At 32.7% G+C, this 24,662-nt stretch overlaps 1 pseudogene; it reads left to right on the top strand.

The window, feature by feature from the left end:
• The first annotated feature begins 5,166 nt into the window (after window positions 1-5,166).
• On the top strand, window positions 5,167-5,893 carry LOC124993742 (60S ribosomal protein L7-like 1; annotated as a pseudogene).
• Window positions 5,894-24,662: the final 18,769 nt, after the last annotated feature.

The following is a 24,662-nucleotide window of genomic DNA, read 5'->3' as shown; positions in this document are numbered from 1 at the left end:
CATTAGTCTAATTTGTCTTGTGTATATGGTGTAAATTTGTTCTAGATATCCTTAAAAATATTTTGTCTATAAATTTGTGAAATTACATATAAAGTGAAGAGTGATTCTGCAAAAATAATGAATTTTGTCAGGAATCAATGTTGCAATAGGGAAAGGCTTGTCATAATTTGTGTGCATTTAGGGAGACAAAATGAGACTGGAGTTCTCAGAGATAAAAAATTATTTTGAAACAAATATCCTTGGATATGGGATCAATAATAAGGATGATGTCAGCACAAGGTAGAGCAGATGTGCTTGCAGAAATGTGTTTTGTGTAAGGTGGCAATGACCTTTGTGCAAGGTGGTACTTCTGGCAATCTATCCTGATAGTTCTTTTTGTCAAAAATGCTTGTACTAAGTCCCCTCCTTCATGAACTCTCATGTTTCTGTATGTATTTATTTTGTATAGGATCTAACACAAATTATTCTATTTTATTCTGACTACTCTTCCAAATAACTAATGTGGTTTACAATGCAGCATGCGATATTTATTTATTTTTAATTCTATTTTTTAAATAGTTATATTATTGATACTTTACACTATCAGATTTTAGTGTGATATAATTACATAGTCTTACCTACAATATTTCTACAATTTTGAAATTAATTAAAATTGTTCCTAATGGGACCTGCATTTATTTTCTGTGAGCACTCACAATAAATACTGATTTTATCTTTTTTGGGGTGTGGGGGTACCAGGGATTGAACTCAGGGGCACTCAACCACTGAGGCACATCTGCAGCCCTATTTTGTATTATTTAGAGACAGAGTCTCACTGAGTTGGTAGCTCCTTGATTTTGCTGAACCTGGTTTTGAATTCGAGTTCTTCCTTGCCTTGGTCTCTGAAGCCACTGGGATTACAGGTGTGCACCACTAGGTTGGGTTGATTTTATCTTTATATATATTTAATTTACTCTTTTTTGAGACAAGATTTTGCTAAATTGCTTAAGGCCTTGCTCATTGCTGAAACTGGACTTGAACTTGTGATCCTCTTGCCTCAGCCTCTCAAATTTCTGAGATTCTGGTTATTTAGCACCATGCCCAGGTAGTTTTTCCTTTTATTAAAATTTCTTTTCACTAAGGAGATTAAGCTGCTATGAGTGGACAGTTATCATTTAAATTATAGAATTGTTTACATATATTCTTTGCTCTACTATCTTCCTTGCTCACCCTTTTTGTCTTTTTCTTTCCATAAATATCCTAGAAACAGGTATTCAAAAATTGTCAATTAATTGTATTCTTCCAATGTGTATGTATGCTTGAAAGAATTTTTAAAAAAAGAGAGAGAGAGAAAACAGAATTGCAGAGGGGTTCAATTCCTAACTCAAAATAGCAAATTAATCTTGATGTGACTTAACGTATGGATATCTTTAACTGGATAGTTGCTTCTGATGCTAGTTAAGTTACTCTTGTAGAACTTTCTCTTAGATTTACTTAATAGTTTCTCATACCTGAACATATAAAAAAAGAAACTATGAAATTATTATTTCTCCTAATTCTTGGTACAAGGTAAAGAGAAATTATTTTGAATTCACAGATGGAAGACAGGAAGGGAAAAAGGTGAAGGAAAGGAGCTGTATTTTCTAGTTTTACTTATTTCTAAATTTACATACAGTTTAATGATAGTGACTCCACCTTTTTAGTAGACTTACATGATATTGCTGACAAACTCAAAACTAATGAGCCATCTTCAATTTTAAAATGTTCAAGTTTTAATTCCTATTTAGTATTTTACATATATGTTGAACTTTCTTGTAATTAACATATCCTTTGTAGAAGCCAGGACATTCACTTTTTTTCTTTGATACTTGGTATAAACATAAAGAGTAAAGGAACAGCATTCTTTTTTTTTTTTTTTTCTCTGAGTGAGAGGAAACTTTTCACTGAGATTGAGTGTCATCTTCACAGGATTTGTGATAAGCATGAAAATATTCACAAGAAATCAATTTTATGTAGTAAATACTGATTTGTAAAACACATACAAATAAATTACTGAAAATTAATGTTTTTACTTTATCCAACTATGATATGATGCTGAACATATTGTTAATACAAAAATATAAATAGGAAACTACCTAATTTAAAAAATAAATACAGAATTCATCAATTATCATATACATTTTAAATTTAGGGAAATGTAACTATATTACTTAAAATTTTGTGAAATGAAGAGAGAATATAGAATCCATACAACTTCTTTGCACTTTGATTTTAAAACAAAATAATAAAAATACAAAGTTATAAATAAATTATCTATTTAGGAAATAGAGATCTCATACATCTCTTACCACAGTGTTTGCTTTCTTTCTTTCTTCCTTTTTTTTTTTTTTTTGGTACTGGAGATTGAACTCAGGGCATTCAACCACTGAGTCACATCCCCAGCCCTATTTTGTATTTTATTTAGAGACAGGGCCCCATTGAATTGCTTAGCACCTCCTCATTGAGGCTTTGAACTCCAAATCCTCCTGCCTTAGCCTCTCCAGCTGCTGGGATTGTAGGTGTGTGCCCGGTCTGCTTTCTTATCATAAATCTATGTACAGATAATTTTTGTTTTGTTGCCCCTCACATTTATATGTCTCTTCCTAAAATGGTTTTATTTGTCATATTGAGACTTAATGTTTTCTGAAATCAGCAACAAAAATGTTTCATTAGAAGCTAGAAATTTGTTGACACTATCTGACATCTGTAAACAGTTAATATGTACTAATTACCACTAATTACCCATCCAAGAAAACAATGTCCATTATTAGTTATAGCAAAATGAATACAAATCATTCAAGTTCAGTCTCTTTTAATTTATTAATTTATCATAAACTGCTTAAAAGATAAAAGTCAGTTGCCAACTCTATGATTATAATTTTAAAACACATTAGCTAACAATTTTTTGTTACTGAAATTCATTACTATTGAGCCAGGATTTTATCTAAATGTAACTATGAATTGATATCCTTTAAATATCAAGAGTTCCAAGATTTTGTCATGAATGAAATACCACATCAGCACAATATGAAAGAAAACTTTGGATTTAAAAATATGGAATTGTGTAAAAATTCTCTATATTAATTTATAGAGAATTATATAATTATAATTATATAATTATAATTATATAATTATTAATTATATTAATTTATTAACAGACGAAACTTTACCTCATATTCTTTAAGAGCATAGCTTTGCTTTTAGGCTGCCCAACAGCTATTTCAAGTTTTTGAAGTAACAAGATCCAATAGGAATAGCATTATTTTAAAATTTCAAGCATTAGTTTTATGCTTCAGGTTTGTCCATGAAATAGCTAGGGGAATATTTATGAATCTGTTTGTCTCCCTATTAAAATGAAACTAAAATATTGTTTCTATGAGAAATATATAATAATTGTAGGAAGAAATATAAAGTGGAAGCATTGCCATTCTAAAAGTTACTTATTATTGCTACATCTTTAAAATTGAAGATTGCATTATGTAATGGGATGGATTTGCCTTTTATAGAGAATAATTTACTATTGTTTGCTAGAAGGTCATAATGATTAAACCTCACCTTTGGAAACTTTTGGTTCATACCACAGGGAGAAATGCCAATTTTGTAACTTCAGCATGTTCCTTACTCCATGTACTTCAATTTCTTTATGTAAAATAAAAGTATTGGCAATGATCATTTCATAGAATCTTAGGGATGTTGCATGAGTATTTCATGCAAAACTTGAAGAAATTGCCTTGATGTATTTCTTGGCTTTCAGTTTTATCACATTAATTTAAAAGTTTTGCTGAAATCTAGTTTTAATTTTTTTTTTGTGGAATTCTTAGAATCCTTATATAAAATGCCAAGTCAGCTACAGCTGGAATTAGTTTTACCAGTTCTACTTCTTCATTTGCAATCTGGTTGTATTTTGCTTCTCTTCTTGACTATTTGTTCTGACTAGAACCTCCAATTCAATGTTGAATACAGGTGGTAAGAGCAGATCTCCTTATATTACTCCTGATCTTTGGTGAAAAACTTTTTTTCATCACCATTAACCATGATGTTACCTGTGGGTATTTCATAAATGTACTTTATCAGGTTGGAGAATTTCTCTCCTATTTTTTCTTGTTGAAGTTTTTTTTTTTTTTTTTTTTTGGAAAAAGTTTTAGATTTTTCTCAAATGACTTTTCTATATATATTTAATAGTATATGTGGTTTTGTCCTTTGTTCAATTGATACGGTATATTAGATTGATTTATTTCTTCTGTGCAAACCAATCTTGCCTTCACAGGAAGATAAATCTTACTTGATCATGGGACACAATCCATTTGAAATACTGTTGAATTTTATTTTCTACAGAATTTTTTTAGTGCATTAAAGTATAAAATCAGGTCACTGATTTAAGATTTTTCTTATTTTTTAATGAATGGCTATAAACATCTCTCTGTATGTTGCCTTAGATGTACTGCATAAGCCTTGGCTTGTGATTTCTTCCTTCCCTCCTTCCATCATTCCTTCTTTCCTTCCTTCTTTCTTCATTTTCCTGAACATATCCACTATTTTTTCTTGTGGACTCTCTTTGGTCCATTAGTTATTTAGCAAAGTGTTATTTAATTTCCACATGTGTAACTTAACCTTTCTATTATTGATTTCTAATCTAATTCTTTTGTAGAAAAGAAACACATTTAGTATGATTTAAAACCTTTTAAATTGGGGGGATTGTTTAAACAAAGAAAAAATATTTTGATGAACAATTAAGCCATGACAATGCCATTTAAATTGGAGTCTATTATATAACAGAACAGGTAGTCATAGCCTTTAAATTAATTTTTCTTCAATATCTATTGAATATGGTCTTGTTTTTTATTCAACACTTTACACTTTCTTGCCATGACCAGTACAGTTCAACCCTACAAACCAGGGTGGGGCCAGGGAGGTTAGGGATGTGTGAAAAGGAAGGATAGTGAGTGAAACAGACATTATTACCTCATGTACATATATGACTGCATGACTGATGTGATCCTACATGTACAATCAGAAAAATGAGAATTTATATGTCATTTATGTATGATTTATCAAAATGCATAAATGCATTTATTGTCATGTGTAACTAATTAGAACAAATTTAAAAATAATAATACAAAAAGAAATACACACAAGAAAACTGGGAAGATGGCAGAGAAAGAGCTATGTAGAAAGATCCCTTTGGTTCCAGAAGAATCTCCTGAAAAAGAGGAAGGTTTATCAGATACTCAAATCTACCCAGGCAAAGCAGGCACTTTTGGAAAAGAAGGAGAGGAAAGGAAAAGAGTTTAGATTGAAGTGACTGGAATCATTCCTACATGATCCCTGGTGTCAGAAATGTGACAGATGTGACAAAGTATGCCTTGAACCACTTTGGAAATGCCTGATGAACATTATTTGGCCTTTGTTGTATGCATCCAATGGATTGATGGGATGAATTTACTTGTGCAGAAGACATTGCAAGACTTCATCTGAAGAAAATATTTAACAGTGTCTTTGTTAAACCATCCTCATCCCCCCAAAAGTCTAAAAAGGCTATGATAATAGAACCTTATATGACATGGGGATTTCCAAATCTGAAGTCTGTCTGGGAATTCATTCTGAAACAGGGATAAACAAAGATCAAGAATAAGTCCATTCCCCTGACAGAGAACACAGTGATTGAGGAGCACCTGAAGAGGTTTAATGTCATTTGCCTGGAAGACCTCATTCATGAAATTGCCTTCCTGGGGAAGTATTTCCAGGAGATCACTAGGTTCTTGTGCCCTTTCCACTTCTCTTTGGCTGGTCATACTACCAAAAATAGAGTGGGCTCCTCAAGGAGACAGGTTCACCTGGCTACCTGGGTGAATGCATCAATCAGATCATCTGCTAGCTGAACTAAACCCAGAATATCTGAAAGCAGTGCAATGGAAGCACATGTTTTTGTTTGATAGAGATGTTATCAAATATCTTCAGAGAAGATTATTTTGGACCTTAAGAAACTGGAAGGAAGGGATTGGGGAAGAGACAGTAGGTGATGATCATGGTTGGCATCTCTCATCATCTAGGGGTCCCCAGAGTCTTTTTTTTTTTTAAGACTTGAAATACTTAGGAAGAAAAGTACAAAAAACAAGTGCCCACTTGTCTCTGTTGTGAGTCCATGTTCCACCTTCTGAGCTTTGTGAACTCTCAGACTTGCCTTGGCTCTTAGTGTAACTGGAGGCTTTTCTATCCTAACCTGCAACAGACTTAAGTTTCTTTCACTAGCTCAGAATTTGAGAAAGAAAGAACCCTTCACCCTGAACATATACATATACTCAAAATTTTTCTTGGAATTTTAGGGTGTTCATAGACCCTTCTCTTTTAGACCATTCTCATCTTCTCTGAGGAAGTCCTGTTCTTATTGACACTCTGTCACCCACCTAGTATGAGCTTGCTAGTCTTCTGGTCCCATACCCTGTAGAAGACCAAAGTTTACCCAGCCAGTTTTGTTTCTATTAAGAACATAGTGACAGGCCAATATGGTGGCACATACCTGTAATCCCAAGAGCTCATGAGACGGGCAGAAGGATTGCAAATTCAAGACCAGCCTAAGTAATTTAGCAAGACCCTATCTCAAAAGTTTAAAAAGTGTGTGTGGGGATGTAGTTCATTGGTAAAGCAACTCTAGGTTCAATTCCCAATGCCTACAAAATAATAGAGTGTCATGTTATTCACTTTCTGCACCATCTATAACTTTGCATTGCTGACCCCCTCACAACCCCTGTAGGATTCAGGATGAAATTTCCAGGTTTACCTGATCAACTGTCTACTTAAAATACAGATTAGGAAGAAGGGAGCCATTTTCTTGTTTTGACATTGATGAAATTAGCACTATTTGATTTTTTAGGACCCAGGCAGGAAACTCAGTTGGATTTTTTCCCCCCATGTTCTGGACTTCAGAAATATTGTCCTTTATCTTTCTGGTAAGGAGGCAGATCAACAACAAGTGTTCTGAGGATGTTAATCCTGAAAAAAAGTGGATAATATTTGTTTTTGTCAGTGTCTACTCATAAAATAGTACTTTCCTCTATTCAGTTACCTCAGCTTATCATGTAAGGAGTTGATGAAACTATGTCAGAGCCTGGTTAAACTGAAAACATGCTTAACCATTATGTTTTTTATCCTTTGGAATCAGTTTTGCTGCAGTTTTGGCTCTTGAGACACTCAAATACAGCTATGAAAAATGAGTGAGAGGTACAGGAAACACTTACAGAGAGAAAACTGGGATCAGGTGGTACACCAACCTCTGATGGAGGAACAGTGACCCAGAGCTAGCTCAGCACATTTATTATAATTTATTATATAGTCACAGTCAGGACGTTAGTGCACATTGTTGTTTGTGCACTAAAAAGATATAGACCTAGAAGCATTTTTGTAGCTATTCTGCTGTGGTGCTAGAGACATCCTGTTATTATCCTACTGCACCAAGAAACCCATTGTCTAGAGTTTCTGAAAATCAGACAGGTTTGAAGGTCATAGTGTTTACAAGATATTATGGTTATTTGTTATGCTCAAAATTCTCTATTCCTGGCAGGCGGTGTCTGGGCTCAAGGTCAAGACTGTTATTGTTCTGTACCTTTGCACAGAACTTCCTCAAGCAGGGCATTACCATAGGTCCTGGGAGATCTCATCCTTTACCTTTGCACAGAAAGTTACCAGGGTAAAGTGTAGCCACAGCTCTGAGGTAGTCAAGGACCATAATCCAAGTCACTGCTTTCCACACTTTCTGTAAGAATCATATATTTTTTCTACATTGTTTGTACTACCTCAGTTTGATTGTCTACTTCCCAACCATAAACAAAGTTGTTCATTATGCAACTGCTTCAAACACACACAATAAAAGCATATTTTAAAATAGTCATTAATTTCTTCTGTAGCCTCAATTTCCCCAAATTCCCTGTCTTTAATGCTATCCAGTGGCTCTAGATCGCTGCCTCTGCTCCACTCCATTGCCTGCAATACTACACTTCTCCATATTCACCTGAATATCACAGTATCACCCTTTTGGTCACAGTTTCCCTACAACTTAATTTTAAAACCTTGCATTACATCAGGTATCTTTGTCAGGGGTCTGTTTCTTCACAAACTCTAAATGAATCTGCATCTAGCACCCTTGATCCTGAAAACATGTGGTTAATCAAATTTGAGGTCACATAGAATAACTCATAGAAAATAACTGCCAGACATGGGGGACATTTCTTGAAACTTTCTTAGTCAGGGAATCAATTAGAAACTAATGATGAAATCTATAAGTTCACCAGCCACCTTAGTAGAAATTTTCTATTGAGCTCCAATTTCAGAAAGTTTAGCCCTATACATTAAATCAAATAATAGATTAAAAGGAAATGCAAAAAGCAAAAATGAAAGTTATAACTGCTCCATCATTACGGGTAGTTTATTCTAGGCCTCCTTATTTCAACATATGGTCTACACTAATTAACTATTCTTGACATCTGGGCTTTTAAAATTAAAGACTTTTTATATAGGAAGGGGTAAAAGTAAAAATTAAGATGATTTAGCTACCTCACCTCCGCCTTCTCTACTCAGAAATCCTCAGTTCAAAAGTGTATTCAAGGCTTACTGCTACAGCTGCAAAGGCTTGTGGGTCCTCTGGTGAAATGTCAGGTACCCATTTAAGAATTAATACTATGTGCTTGACTTTAACCAGGTCCCTCCCACGGTTCTTGGGAATATGTCTCTTCCAGAGACAGATGATATTGTTTGCAATGCCCTTTTCCTGCAATCTTGGCACAGGAAATACATGTTTTTATATATAGTTCCTTGATGTCAGAGAATAATTCTGTAGTTAACCAACAAATTTTTTCAAAGTATTTCAAGGATATGGACAGTGATTAGCCACTTCAAGGAATAATTATTTGCAAAAGGATATGATAAAAACTCAGATATTATTGGGTAATATTTATCCAAAGATATAGAAATAATATAAGTACCTATTAATTACACCTATTCGCTACGAGTTCCCAAAAAAATAGTAAATGGGAAATACAAACATCTACGAAATTCAAGGTGAAATTTCCAAAGTAATGTTTGTAAGTGAAATTAGGTATGGGCATGAACTTAGATTGAGAAGCCAAGAAAATTTTCATTTTTCACTTTAAATCACATTTTAAAATCAGTGAATAAGTGGAGGTAATTTGAAACCTTACCTTGGCCTAATATTAAAAGATCTGGCATTAACTAAATGTCCAAAACACACAATAGTAGAAATTTGAATTGCATTGAATCGTGGTTCTCTTCCCCACAACCCCCTCAAAAAAAAAAAACAAGCTGTTAGATTCCTAACTCTCAGTACATATGCATTTAACTTTTTAACTTTTTACAGGGTCTTTGAAGATGAAAAAGGTAAGTTGAGTTTACAGGGCTGTGGCTGCAGCTTAGTGATACAGCACCTGCTGAACACTTGTGAGACCCTGAGCAACAAAAAAAATATATCATTTGGGTGGATCCTAATCCAGTCTGACAGGTGGCTGACTTTCTAAAATAAGGGTGGGAAATACAAACAGAGACAAAAGTGCAGAGAGAATACCTTGTAAAAATGTAGTTAAGTTTCCAAAAACCATGGAGTGCCAAAAGTTGCTGGTAAACCAAAAGAAGTTAGGAGGGAGTCAGGGAACAGATACTACTGCAGAACCTGCAGAAAGGAGGAACCTTCCAACACCTGGATTTTGGTTGTCTAATCTATAGACCTGTGAAACAGTAATTCATATCGTTTAAACCACCTATTTTATGTTACTTTATTATTGCGGCCATAACAAACTAGTAGAGGAGCTATCTCTTTTTAATTAATAAATTGACCTATCGATAGGAAATTATGGAAAATTAACTCTTCTAGGCCATTTTCAATTTTAAAATTATGGAAATAGCCTATCATAGGCATGTACTTTCCTATTGAATTAAATGACAACTCAGCATAAAATCAGTTTTCCTTGATTTGAACATGTATTGCCTAGAATTATTTTTCCTTTACGACATTCTAATAGTTTAGATTCATTTTAGAACATGATAGTTCAATACATTAGTCTATGATTTATTTCAAAGTAGACACAATAAAGATGAAAACAAATAGAAAATTGTACTATTTGTCCTTTTTAGAAAACAAAAATAGAGTGAAACAGGAAGAGTAATATAAAAACTTGTTGCCCTGAGGTTAAAAATGTTTGTCTACTGTATCATGTGGAATCATTCAAAAATAGGTTTGCATTTATGATAAACTAATTTTATGACTGTCATAATATGAACTTTTGTATTATTCAGCAATTTAAACTTGATTATAAAATGGTAATGATGTTTTAGGTAATTATGTGAAAATAAAACATTCATCCATGCATGATATAAAAAATATAGGTGCTATTCCTTTTAATGTATGTGGATCATCGTTTGCTTGTAAAGGATTATTTTTAGTAGATAAAAATACAAATGCTAGGATAACAAGTATACTCTTTTTAAAATAAAATCTCAAATATGCTTAGAAAAGACAGTCCTTTTCCTATACCTCAAATTAATGTGCATATTTACTACTTTCATTATTCATGAAAGAAAAAAATACAATTATAAAACTTCTGGAAAACAAAACCGTTTTAAGCAATTTTCCTTTCTTCTTCCTAGAGAAATTCTAAACACTGACAGTTTGTTTCATCTTGTGGCATCAATGGAAAAGAAGTATCTACTTCTAATGCTCTGTGTTGCCATTTCTTGATGTATCCTGAAGTGACTGCTAGTGAATATTATTTTTTAAATTATTTATTTATTTTTAAATTTTTTACAGACTGCATTTTGATTTATTGTACACAAATGGAGTACATTATTTCATTTCTATGGTTGTACACAATGTAGATTCATACTATGCGTGTAATCATACATGGACATAGGGTAGTGATGTATGTCTCATTCCACCATTTTTCATACCCGCCTCTCTCATTTCCTTCTACATAATCTAAAGTTTCTCCATTCTTCTCTCACTCTCCACTGCCTTCCCAACCCCCATTATATATAATTTCTCCACTTATCAGAGAAAACATTTGTTCTTTAGTTTTTTGGATTTGGTTTATTTCACTTAGCTTGATATTCTCTGATTCCATGAATTTATTTGCAAATGCCATAATATTATTCTTCTTTATGACTGAATAATATTAAACTGTGTATATATACCACAGTTTCCTTACCCATTTATCTGATGAAGGGCATCTAGGTTGGTTCCACAATCTAGCTATTATGAATTGAGTTGCTATAAACATTGATGTGTTACTGTAGTATGCTAATTTTAAGTCCTTTGGGTATAAACCAAGAAGTGGGATGGTAACTGGGTCAAAAGGTGAGTCCATTCCACGTTTTCTGAGGATTCTCCACTCTGCTTTCCAGAGTGGCTGCACCAATTTGCAACTCCACCAGCAATGTAAAAGTGTACTTTTTTCTCCCCACATCCAAGCCAACATCTATTTTTGTTTGTGCTCTTGATAATAGTCATTCTAATTGGAGTAAGATGAAATCTTAGAGTTGTTTTAATTTGCATTTCTCTAGTTACTAGAGATGTTGAACACTTTTTTATATGTTTATTAATTGCCTGTGTATCTTCTTCTGAGTGTCTTTCCAGTTCCTTGGCCCATTTATTGATTGGGTTCTTTGTATTTTTGGTGTAAAGTTTTGTAAGTTCTTTATGAATTTTGGAGATAAGTGCTCTATCTGAAGTGCATGTGGAAAAGATTTTCTCCCACTTTGTAGGCTCTCTTTTCACATTATTGTTTATATCCTTTGCTGAGAAAAAGCTTTTTAGTTTGAATCCATCCTATTTATTGATTCTTGCTTTGATTTCTGTGCTTTGGGAGTCTTATTGAGGAAGTCTGATCCTAAGCCAACATGATGAAGATTTGGCCCTACCTTGTCTTCTATTTGGTGCAATGTCTCTGGACTATTTCGTAAGTCCTTGATCCATTTTGAGTTGAGTTTTGTGCAGGGTGAGAGATAGAGGTTCAATTGCATCTTACTGCAGATGGATTTCCAGTTTTGCCAGCACCCTTTGTTGAACAGGCTATCTTTTCTCCATTGTATGTTTTTGGTTCCTTTGTCTGGTATGAGGTGACTGTATTTATGTGATTTTTGTCTATGTGTCTTCTGTTCTGTTCCATGGGTCTGCCTGTCTATTTTGGTGACAATACAATGCCATTTTTGTTGTTATTGCTCTGTAGTATAATTTAAGGTCTGATATTGTGACAGCTCCTGCTTCACTTTTTCTGCTCAGGATTGTTTTTGCTATTCAAGGTCACTTATTCTTCCTGATAAAGTTTATGATTGCTTTCTATATTTCAGTGAGGAATATCATTGGGATTTTAATTGGAATTGCATTGAATCTGTATAGTACCTTTGGTAGAATGGTCATTTTGACAATATTAATTCTGCCTATCCAAGAACATGGGAGATCTTTCCATCTTCTAAGGTTTTCTTCAATTTCTTTCTTTAGTGTTCTGTAGTTTTCATTGTAGAGGTCTTTCATCTCTTTTGTTAGATTGATTCCCAAGTTTTGTTTATTTTCTTTTTTTTTTTTGAGATTATTGTGAATAGAGTGGTTTTCCTCATTTCTCTTTCAGAGGATTCATCATTTATGAATAGAAATGCATTAGATTTATGTGTATTAATTTTATATCCTGCTACTTTGCTGAATTCACTTATTAGTTCTAGAAGTTTTCTAGTGTAGTTTTTTGGATCCTCTAAATATAGAATCATGTCATCAGCAAATAGTGACAGCTTGAGTTCTTCTTTTCCTATTTGTGTTCTTTTAATTTCTTTGGTCTATCTAATTGCTATCTAATTTGGTTAGTGTTTCAAGGATGATGTTGAATAGAAATGGTGAAAGAGGGCCTCCCTGTCTTGTTTCAGTTTTTAGAGGGAATGCTTTCAGTTTTTCTCCATTAAGAATGATGTTGGCCATGGGCTTATCATAGATAGCCTTTATAATGTGAGGTATGTTCCTACTATTTCTATTTTTTGTAGTGTTTCAAACATGAAGGCGTGCTGTATTTTATCAAACACTTTCTCAGCATCTATTGAAATAATCATATGATTCTTAACTTTAAGTCTGTTGATGTGATGAATTACATTTGTTGATTGCCAGATATTGAACCATTCTTACATCCCCACTTGATCACGTTGCAATATCTTTTTAATATATTTTTGCATGCTATTTGCCAGTATTTTGTTAAGGATTTTTGCATCTATGTTCATCATGGATATTGGTCTAAAGTTTTCTTTCCTTGATGAGTCTTTGTCTGATTTTGGTATCAGAACTATACTAGTGTCATAGAATGAATTTGGAAGAGTTCCCTCCTTTTCTATTTCCTGGAATATTTTGAGGAGTATCTTCTTTAAAAGTCTTGTAGAATTCGGCTGAGAATCCATCTGGTCTTGGGCTTTTCTTGGTTGGTAGACTAATGATGGTTTCTTCTATTTCAGTGCTTGAAAGTGGTCTGTTTAAAATGTGTTTGTCTTCCTGATTCAGTTTGGGAGGATCACATGTCTCTAAAAATTTGTCAACGTCTTCAATATTTTCTATTTTTGGGAGCATAGATTTTCAAAGTAGCTTCTAATTATGTTATGTATTTCAATAGTGTCTGTTGTGATCTTTCCTTTGTCATCATGAATTCTAATAATTTGAGTTTTTTCTCGCCTTCTCTTCATTAGTGTGGGCTAAGGGTTTATGTGTCCCTCACATTGCCAGGTACCACCAAATCTCATCTTGGAAACTTTTAAAGTCACTCCTAGCAAATAGATATTTGCATAAATGGTTGAAGAATTTCAAATGAAGGTTCCCATGTTCTAAAAGGGTACTCTTCTAAAGGTTGTCCCCATTCAACCAGATCTCAGTCCACAAAAGATACATGGAAGATTTACACACCGTGGCTTATAGGAAAGTTTGAGGACCACTCCATTTTAATTATTTTGCATTATCAACTCTACCACTTTATCATCCTGTGATGTAGAAATCATGCATGTCAATGTGTCTTCTTGGAGGGGAGCCTGATTTTTTGTCTCTTCTGCTCTCATTTCCTCTAGTTCATCTGCTACCCCTACATAATTCTACTTGGAACATAAGTTGACTGTGTTTACAATGTCTTTACACAGAGATTTGTCAGACCAATTTTCTTGCCTCTTTTCCACTCTAATCCTCTGACACCATTTCTACCATGGGGGATCTTTATCTGATTTGGATAATCAGGGGAAGTGCTAGCTAAAGATGTGATAGGTGTCTAAGCAGTAAAATTCTGAGTTTTGCCCTTTAATTCTCTATTTATGTCATTCTACCATGGCAACTTTTCCCTAAGCATACCTAAGCATACGTGACAAGTGTTGTTTGTGTGGGCTACAGACCTAAGTTTTAGTATCCAAAACAAAAACTCCCTGAAGTATCAACAAGAAAAAATTCAGGGTTGGAGGTGTAGCTTAGTGGTAGAACACCTGCTGAGCCTATGGGATGCATAGGACTTGATTTATAGCACCACAAAAACAGATTAATTGGAGGATATTTTATGTGTTCATCTTGGTATCAGAGCTGGTTTCAGGGGTATGTCATTTGTGTGGTCTCACAAAGCCAGAAATCAGAAGAAATCCATGCATTGTTTAATAATCATTTTTCACCATCTTAATGTTTTTAATAATTGTTAAACAAAGGTTCCTGCATTTTCAATCATACCAAGTCCTACAATTTTTGTAGATTCCCCTCTTTGATAAAGTAGGGATTCAAAATAATAAATGAATTTTCAGGTGAAAATAGGATAAAGTATGGAAAAATACTAGTATAAGTAAAATAAATAACTTTTCCTTTAAACATGGATTTATTTTCTTTTCAGGAACAAGTCTATCCATTCCATTGATAGTGATAAAAAGCATTCATAATTTTGCTTAATGTTGCCAATGAAAGCACATCCAAAACTAATAATGACTCTGATGTTTAATCTGTCAGGTTTATTATATTTAATGTTTCAATATCCTCTCCATTTTTTCAGTGGAACTTAAGTCAGAGTTTTTGTTTCTATTCTGTTTCATTGTCCATGGAAGGTTTTAATGTCTATGTAGATAGACAAATCTTTACCTCATATTCTCAAAGTGAACTCTCCATGGACAGTGATATTGTTCTCCCCATTATCATTGTCATCCACTTAAAACAAAACTCTAGAACTTTTCATTCCCTGGCACATATATATAGTCTCAGTAAATAATTTTGAAGCTCAGGTTTATATCTGAAGTGCCTTTTGTTCCATTTTCCTTGCTCAGTTACCATCTATACACTTTACACTCACTAATGGAGGCATCAAAACATATCCATGATTATAGTAAATGCTGTCTAATTGAAATCCTGATTAAAATAAAGCACCTTAAAGTGAATTAAGTCTACTATATAACATGTTAAATAGACTTAGGTAAATAGGTTGAAAAAGTTTTAATATGAAATCGTGGGCCAATATTTTTATATTAATCATAAAGGAAAGAAAAAAGAAGGAACATATATGCATATATTTTGAAACATACTAGTAGAAGTTTAGGCAATAAAGACTAAACAGTCTAAAAGAAGAATTTTAGTGATTGAATGTATATTTATTAAAATATGAAGGCCAAATATTTAGTTTACATTGAAAAAAAAGTTGAATATTAAAATAATTAGCATTGTTTCAAATTGTTTAGGAGTTGAAAAGAGTGGCTGTATCCAAGTAAAATTGGTTAAGTTAATAAAGTTAGGTGTCTGTTAACAAGAGAAATTTGAAAAGTGAAAAATATTTCCTATTGAAAAAGACTTTGGAACTACAGGTTCACCTTATATTTGAAAAAGTGAACATTACTTTTTATTTAAATCATTTCAGGTTATAGCTATGGAAAATGTTATTTTTTCACAAACTATTAATAAATAGGAAAGAAAATAAATATCAAATAGTTAATAAAGAGGAATGTAGGGAACCTTCCTCAAGCTTATCTGACAGCACTCACTGACACCATGGTCTAAGTAAGCCAAACAGTCTGGACAGAGAAACTGAGGTAATGGTAAAGACTTGCCTTGGAATGAAGGTCTTTGCAGTTGCTGAGGCTGAGTTTGAGCTGAGGGGAGGCCTCCTCTGACATGCATTACAGAAAGCTGTGATGTGAGCTCTCCTGCGCTGCCTTGCCTCATGCTGTGTGCTGGAGCTTGCCATTCCCCTAGTCCTTTGTCTCAGACCTGTTGCTGGGCAGAATTGCTTAGGCAGGCTTGGCTTGTTTACACTACCTGGACCCTCGAAGTATAGTTCACCTATAGGCTGACTCTGTTATACTTTAACAAGCATGTTAACCTGACTGGATAATGTGTCTATATATGTCCTGTGCAACCCTAAATAAAATTAGATCCGTGCCTTCAGAGCTCAATCTCCGATGCCTGAGTAAGAGCGCTGGGTAAGGCTAGGTAGGGTAGGCGTCATTCATCCGCACCCTCAGCAAACCCGTCTCTGAACATCTACAGAGGAATACAAATTCCAGAGGAATATAAAGTCCGGTTAGTATTCCTCTGTGTTAATATATGGATTTTGAAGACACGGTTAAATAAAAGATAATCATTGAAAAGTAACATTTTCTTCTACTCTGATAGCGATACCAGTCTTGAAAATCAGGTTCGGGTCCTCATTCCCCTGCTGTTAAAAATTAAATGCCTGAGAAATGCCAAGGCAAGAGCAAAAAGTAAATTTTATTTAAGAAAGAGAACAGAGAGCTTGAGAGTGAGAGAGAGCTATGCAGAGAGACAGAGAGAGAGAGAGAGAGAGAGAGAGAGAGAGAGAGAGAGAGATTCCTTCGGAGAGAAGGGAGTCCAGAGGTGATGCCCAAGGAAGTGGGGCTGTCTTGCCCCTTATGGATTTTAGATTTTATTTCTTCTCATGCCTATGTGAGTAAAAGGTGATCAAAAGGCAGAAAGGGAGCCATTAAGGAGTTGATGGCTGGTGTTGGAAAGTGCAATCCCTTCTCCTGGAGTCTGTTAGCATCCTGGTGCTGGGAAGTCCTGTCTACCCATTTCCTTTCTTTGATAATCAGTTGCCTGTCCTTTGCCCTTGTCTATAGTATGCATAAATATAAAGGAGGGCTGCGTCTGTAGAGGGCTTGCCTAGCATCTGGAAGAGCCTGGGTTCAATCTTCAGCACTGCACAACACAAAGAATAAATGAATGAATAAAAATAAATGAAAAAAAAAAAACATGCAATAAAAGTGTGATATTTTTGCTGATCTGAAGATTTAATTTCTGAAATCCTTGGGTATTAAAAGAACAAAAAAAATAAAATTTATTAAAGAATATTACAAAATTAAATGTATTAAAGATATAAAATGCTAATATAGGGTAATTTAATACCATGGAAACATTACTTCTCCCCCTTTTCTCTTATTTGCTTCTAAAATTAACTTTCGATCAGTCCAGGCCAGTATATCCTCACTGTGAGGGGTATAAACATGTACTCAAAGGCAAGATCCATCAAATAATAGAATTTGCTTATTGGATAAAGAAAATATATATAGTGTACTAAGTCTGTTGAGTGATCTTCAGTAAGCAGAGCATTCCCTGAAGGAATTGTAAGTGACCCAGTAGTACAAGAATAGCTCTTAATTTTTGTTTTCAGGATTCTATAATATATTTAAAATTATTGAGAATTACAGAGTGCTTTTGTTTCTGTCAGGTATTTCTATAAATAAATGCAATATTGAAAATTAAAGGAGAAATTAAAAATCATTTATTTATTTTACTGACCCTGATATTTATTAATATGTATATCATATTTTTAGGAAAATACATACTTTCTAAAACATTTAGTATGAAAAATAGAAACATTGCTATACATTATGATCAATAGGTAAAATGTCTTTAAAGTCTGTAGAAAACAACTAGATTTTCTTGTCTGCTTCTTGATTAAATATGTTGCTACGTACTGTTTGTTAGAAACAAAATGTAACTAGTTTTCGTTTTCCACTGTTTTTTACAATATGGAATTCAAAGCTATATATTAAAACATTTTTGTGCTGTTTGTACTGATTTGACTTGCATTTTCAATATATATTTTATTAATGGATAATTTTACAATACCATGCATTGGCATTTGAATAATCTTGGTGCAATGCTTCTGCGGATCTTCCAGAAGCTGACATGTTACATAAAACAACATCAAGGTTGCATTCATTATTAATATCATGACCGATGTCATCAGAAAATTCTGAGTATATGTCAAATTTAAGATGGTAGATGCATGTTTTCTACAGTACTTAAAAGCTTGAATTTTATTACTGGAAATAAGTTTGCCATTTTATTTGAAATGATAGGCTCACTTTCATTCATTTTCAAGAGAAGCTATGCCAAATACACAAGACTGAGTAATTACAGTTTGTTTGTTAAACATTGTTTCAAAAGTGCTGTTTCTTATATTACATTGGCATGAAGCAGAAATCCCTCATGTGCATTGTTAATTGCATCACATGGACTGTTAAAAAAAAGCACTGAGATGCAAGAAATAACATTAAACTTTAAACTAATTGTTAACATTAATTATTTCACCAGTTTTCCATTTAAGTTGGGCTTTTTTGCCCATGAGTATACAGTATTAAAGAAAACATCTACTAGGTTGATTGTTGCCTCTGCTGAATTTAAGCTGAGGAACCTTTTGTCCCATTTTGCATTTGTATCATCATGCCATTATCATCATCGAAATAAAAGCACATAACATAAATGACATTTTAGTAATATTATGAAATAATTTTGGGTTCCCAGATCTCTGTTGACCTAAATATCTAAGGATGATCGCCATTTTTACCCCTTCTTTCAGCCCCAGGATTCCCAGTCTCACAGGTTGTATTCACCAAACATTAATGTTTATTACCAGGTCAGTAATATCCCAAAACAATTATAAACTGCTTAAACTGGGTCCCAACTATATGGAGGAGAAAAGAGGAACCTGCTAAGCGTAGTCTGAATTCTTCAGTGAAAATGCAGCAGAGAGCCTTAACAATGAGAGAACAATCTGTCCCTTCATGTTCTGTAGGCTCTTCAAAAACAGCATCTTGAACACAATGGAAGAAAATCTGAATAAGCATCAACAGCAACATGGAGAATCCCAGGGAGCCCACCGCTGTGAAAGTGGATGCTAATCAAGGATCCTGTACTTTTCATTTGGATCTGACAATGAGAAAAAGCATAATAGACATTCAACAGTAAATCAAAGGAAATTTTCCTTTACCATTATAGTTTGACTCTGTTGTAATCTTTGATCTCTTCTTTAGATTTTTCTTAAGAACAATGTCCAATTTTATCATTATCATCAATCTGCTACATAAAAATTAGGACAATAACATCATCCAACTATTATCACTGTACCACATAGTGTCACAGACTATCAACTACTATCACCTAATAGCATACTACTATCACATAGTGTCAACATTAAAATTTTAATTTAATTGTTCAAAAATACTTTTCTTCAAAAAACATAATTTTGGGAATAGTTTTATAACTATTATTACTAAGGTTTTATGTATTTTAGGAAAGAAGTAATCTTCATTTTGGCATATTTCACAGAGTATAATCCTGTAACTTTCATTTTATAATGAAAAAGTACTTACCCATATATATTCAAATAGCACTTTAAGTTCAAATTGGCTGCTCATTTTTTTTCCTTTCTAATCCATACCAAAGATTTATTAATAAGTAATAACACATACCTTATTTTAGCAATATTTTAGTAATTATTTATATTTAGTAAGAGTTTAGGCCAATATATCTTTCTTGCATCCCTGTTTTCTTGAAAACAGCCTTTTTAATTTGAATTTTTAATTGGTCTTTTTTTTTACAAGGAGCTAATTTTAAAAGGTTTAAGCTGATTAAATGTTTCTTACTCTTTTTGCCATGTAATTATCATATATTTTCCATTTATCGAACTCTGCAAGAAAAACAACTAGGATAGTATTCTAGAAGTATAAACTTCCTGTTGCAATTTAATTTACACATTATTGCCATGTTTTAAGAGAAAACAGCAGGCTTCACCATAGCAATCACTTTTCATAGCTACTAAAAATTTCAAATACCTTTAATTTTTTCACAACTATCCACAGGGGTTCTAACACTCATTTTGCTCACATTCCTTTAAGATTTGAGATCCACTCTCACTTCACCTGAGGCATCAGCAAATGATGCCATGTTCAGATATTTTAAAAATGTGGTTTTTTTAACTCTTAGAAATTTCCTTCCTCATAAAGTGTCTTTCCCACAAGAGCAAGATGAAAATAAACTTTTCAATGAGGGAAGAATAAAAGGCCATTTTATAAGATGATTACCCTAAATTCAAATTCATTCTTAACATTGTAATACAAGGTTTTCAATATGCATATGTTTCAGCCTATACATGTTATTCCAAGTAGGAATCAGCTTCATGTAATTAATTTATGTTTTTATAATCATTCTACCATATGGTTACTTATGTAGTAATGAATTAATGAGCACATTGTGCTTTTTTCTTTTTTTAATTTCATATATATGTTGTACTATACATTGATGAATTGTACTGAAAAACTTCCTGTACTTCTCATTTACTTTATTCAATGTTGTTTTAGACCTGTCAACACTGCTCTGAGAAAAACCTAATCAGTTTATTTTGAAAATTTTAATATTACTTTGTGGAGATATGCCACATTTCATGAATATGTATGTTGATGCCAGGCTTTGCTTTCACACATGATATTGTAATGAATATTCTCACACATCCTTTAGTCTTGACTATGATAGAGTTTTATGGAGTATATTCCCAGGTTTTGAAATCCACTATATAATGTCAAGTTTCTCTCTAATGTGGCTAAATCATTTCATAGTCTTGATATCTGAACTCTTTCAATTTATCATTTCTTGCCAACATGTGTATTTTATAAGCTTATTTTATTTTTAATGTGACATGGTATCATTGATGTATTTTATTTTTCTGAAAAATAAGAAGATTTTCATATGAAATCCTAGTTAATATTCTTCAAATGCTACTTCATATGATTTTCCCATAAAAAAAAAAAAGAAGAAGAAGAAGAAGAAGAAGGAAAAAAAGTCTTGCTGGAAGTGTAACTTTGAATTTTCAATTTTCCAAAACTTTAATGAAGTTATGAACTCACTCTCTCTGTCATTTCCTCCACACCTGAATTCTTTCCATCATCTCAACCAACTATATTCTAAACAGGTATTTAGAAAATTCTACATTCTGTTGCATTTAATACTTACTGTTTTGCATGTTAAAAAAAACTTACTGAAACTACTCATAATATTGTTATTATTTTGAACATAGACTTCCAAGTCATTAATTCTAAAAATTTACCTGGCTCCCTAGCCTTTCACATCATTTTTTATGTACAGAACCCAACTACTTCTTCAGCATTCTATGGACCTTTTTCTATTTTATTCTATCTGATGATGGTTGTGCTCCATTTTGTTTTCTTGGTTATGGAACTACTTTTATTTTCATTTATTTATTCTTTGTTGTTGTTATATCACTTTTGCTTGTAACATTCTTAACATCCACCTTTTAGATTTATGATAGCAAAGTTATACAATTTTATTATATCTTAATTATTTTTCTATTTTTTTTATAATTTATATATTGCATGTACTAGGTTGTTTTCCTGCATCTCATTTTGTCTCTAAATTTTTGTAGCGTTTTAAATAGCCTCTTCCTTATGTTTCAATAAGATACTTATTCAAATGTTTTACTGAGAATAAAGTGTTTCAGATTGTTATAGCTAAAATGATTGAAGTCACTGAAACCAGAGGCCTATTTTCAAATTACCAGGAACTGTGAAGGGTGAGGGGAGGTGTAAAATTGAACAAAATCTAAAGTGTGTCAAAGTACAGAAGTTCTAGCAGCAATAATAATGACAGTTGTGTCCTATGAAATCATTTCTGAGATGCAATTTTGGGTATTATTTCTGGATAAGTATTTTGTAAGACTGATTCTTTGTCTTTTTCAAAAATTCTCTAAGCTATTAGATAAATTTATTTTGTCTACATAAAACAAACAAACAAACAAAAACAAATGGAAGGCACTGAAAACAAATTTCATAACATTGTTTTGTCAATAAAGATGGGGCTTAAAAGAAAATGGGATGCTTAAAGAATAACTTAGAGACCCCTTTTAATATGATAATTACTTCATAATTAAGAAGTACATAACAAATCATTTGTAAGGATAGTGAAAAAATGGTCTATGAAGCTCCACATTGTAAAAACTTAAGACACTGTGGGAAGGCATTATACCAATTAGAACATGTATGAAAATAATTTAGATTATACACAAAATAACATAGGAACAACATCTCATTCATACTTTTAAGCAAATTTGATCAAAACTTTTGTCAGTAATAATTTCACCTCCATATTTTCTCGCAGCTTCTATTACCTGTTCTTACTGACTGCAAAACTTTGAATAGGAAACTAATAGGCTTCTCTAGAACCTTTGGTTCTAGAATGGTGCTTACGATGATTAATTCATATGGGACTAAGTGAAACTTGTAAAAAGAAGAAAAATAAAATATGAACTTTGTTTTTGTGGAGTGGAACCCAAGATTTAACTCTTGCAGTAAGTTCCAAGTGGAAATAATTGCTGTGCCTGATTCAGGACCATGCTTAGATTACAGGGTTTTCAATTACTCCAACACTAGAGTATGTTATGACTGGTGAAGATTTGTTGCAGATAACTTTTTGTTCACTACCTTCAACAGAAATCAGAAATTGTGGTCATTTTTTTATTCTTGTATAGTCATTGCTAAATAGTTCATTTTTCATAAATACTTGTTTTCCTTTCACAGTTTTCCTGCATTCTGTTGAAAGTATGACTCTCAAATTATAAAGCAAACTATTTTTTGTGTCCATTAAATTGATATCACAGGGCATCATCTGTGATTTTGACTTTAATTTAAATATACAAGTAAATATCTCTTATTCCAAATGCTTGGGATTAAAAGTGTTTTGAATTTGAGAGCTTTTCATATTTTAGAATATTTATATATACATACTGAGACATTTCAGAGAAACACAGTCTAAACACAAAGTTCTGAACACAAGGTTCATTAATGTTTCATGTATACCTTATAGTTTGAAGAACACACAGAATTTTGGGACCCTGAATTTTGACTGACCCATCACATAAGGTCACATGTGGAATTTGCACTTGTGGTATCATTTAGGTGCTCAAAAAGTTTCACATTTTGGAGCATTTTGGAGTTTGAAATTTCATGTTAGGAATGCCTTAACTGTTTGATTATATTAGACACCTGACTTAATTGCCTTTGAAGTAGTTCATAGAATTACAATTTTGGTCTATATTCCTTCAAATTAGATGTGGAATCAGCCTTAATTCATTATGGTTTGTATTCAAAAGTATTGAAATATTTCTAAACATTCTGATTAAGGTAGAAATTTCAGTTAAAATATATATTCAGATTACATTTTCAGGTCAATAATTACAGAGTTGTTACATGATATTTTTACAAGATAAAATTCTGTTTAGATCACAGTTCTTTATCACCTGTCATTTATAGTTTTTTCCACTTGGTTTGAATAATAGAACCAGTGGTGTATTTTCATCTCATAATCTCTCTAGTGAATTAACATTTTGTTAGAGGTGTGAAGTAGTTTAGTTTCCCTATACCCTCAGAGTCTGTCTTGTACAGGATCTTCAAAAATCTATGGTAAACATTTATATTTATTCTCAGTTTGATCATTTTTCTTAAATATTCCCTCTTAGTCATCTTCAATTTTTTTGAATAAACAGTGAACTTGTGCATACTACATAAATATAATTCCTGCCTCATTGTTAATAACAAGAATTCTTCCAATTCCTCATACAGGGGATATTATTAAATCTCATAAAACATTTTAACATGATCATACATTTTTCCAGATAATCTTATTCAACTTTTGAATTTCAAGATTAAAACATGATAAGAGTATGGTAGATATGTGTTACCTTGTCCAACAATATTATACCTAATATTAATGATACTGCAGTGATATTTGAAGAAAAACATATCCTGGGAGGGTGGAGCTAATAAAATAAAATTGTGTTGTTATATTGAGGATACATATTCACTGTCTATATTGTCAGTCACAGATATCTCCGTTGAAGACTTCAGAAATCATGCACAAAAATTACACTATCATGAACATTTAGTTACAAATAGCACTTCATAAATATTTCAATTACACATTGTAAATTTCTCCTATTGCATTATTCTACTAATAGTAGACTATTACTGACCATGTTTTACAAGCTCTTTCTTTGAGAGTCTCTGCAGAGACTTGCATTTAATACTGACACCATGATAAATTAAATAGCTAGCCTAAGGAGGTGATTACTACTGCTTGGCTTTTCTTAAGCTATTCATGGTTTCTAGTGTGATTAGAAAATAATCATTTGATTTATTTACTTACTTAAGTAGCTTGTGGGAAATGCTGTGAATTTGGTCATGACATCTTTATTAATTCCTTCATGTGAAAATGTAGAAGATAGCTTAATTAAATAATCTCTCCATGTATGACAGTGGATAACTATAATCATACTATGTCACTAGTCATTCACAATTCAAAG

This window comes from Sciurus carolinensis, chromosome 9, assembly GCF_902686445.1.
Source record: "Sciurus carolinensis chromosome 9, mSciCar1.2, whole genome shotgun sequence".
Classification (NCBI taxonomy): Eukaryota; Metazoa; Chordata; class Mammalia; order Rodentia; family Sciuridae; genus Sciurus; species Sciurus carolinensis.
Note: the sequence above shows the minus strand (reverse complement) of the source record. Positions and strands in the feature narration are given on the sequence as shown.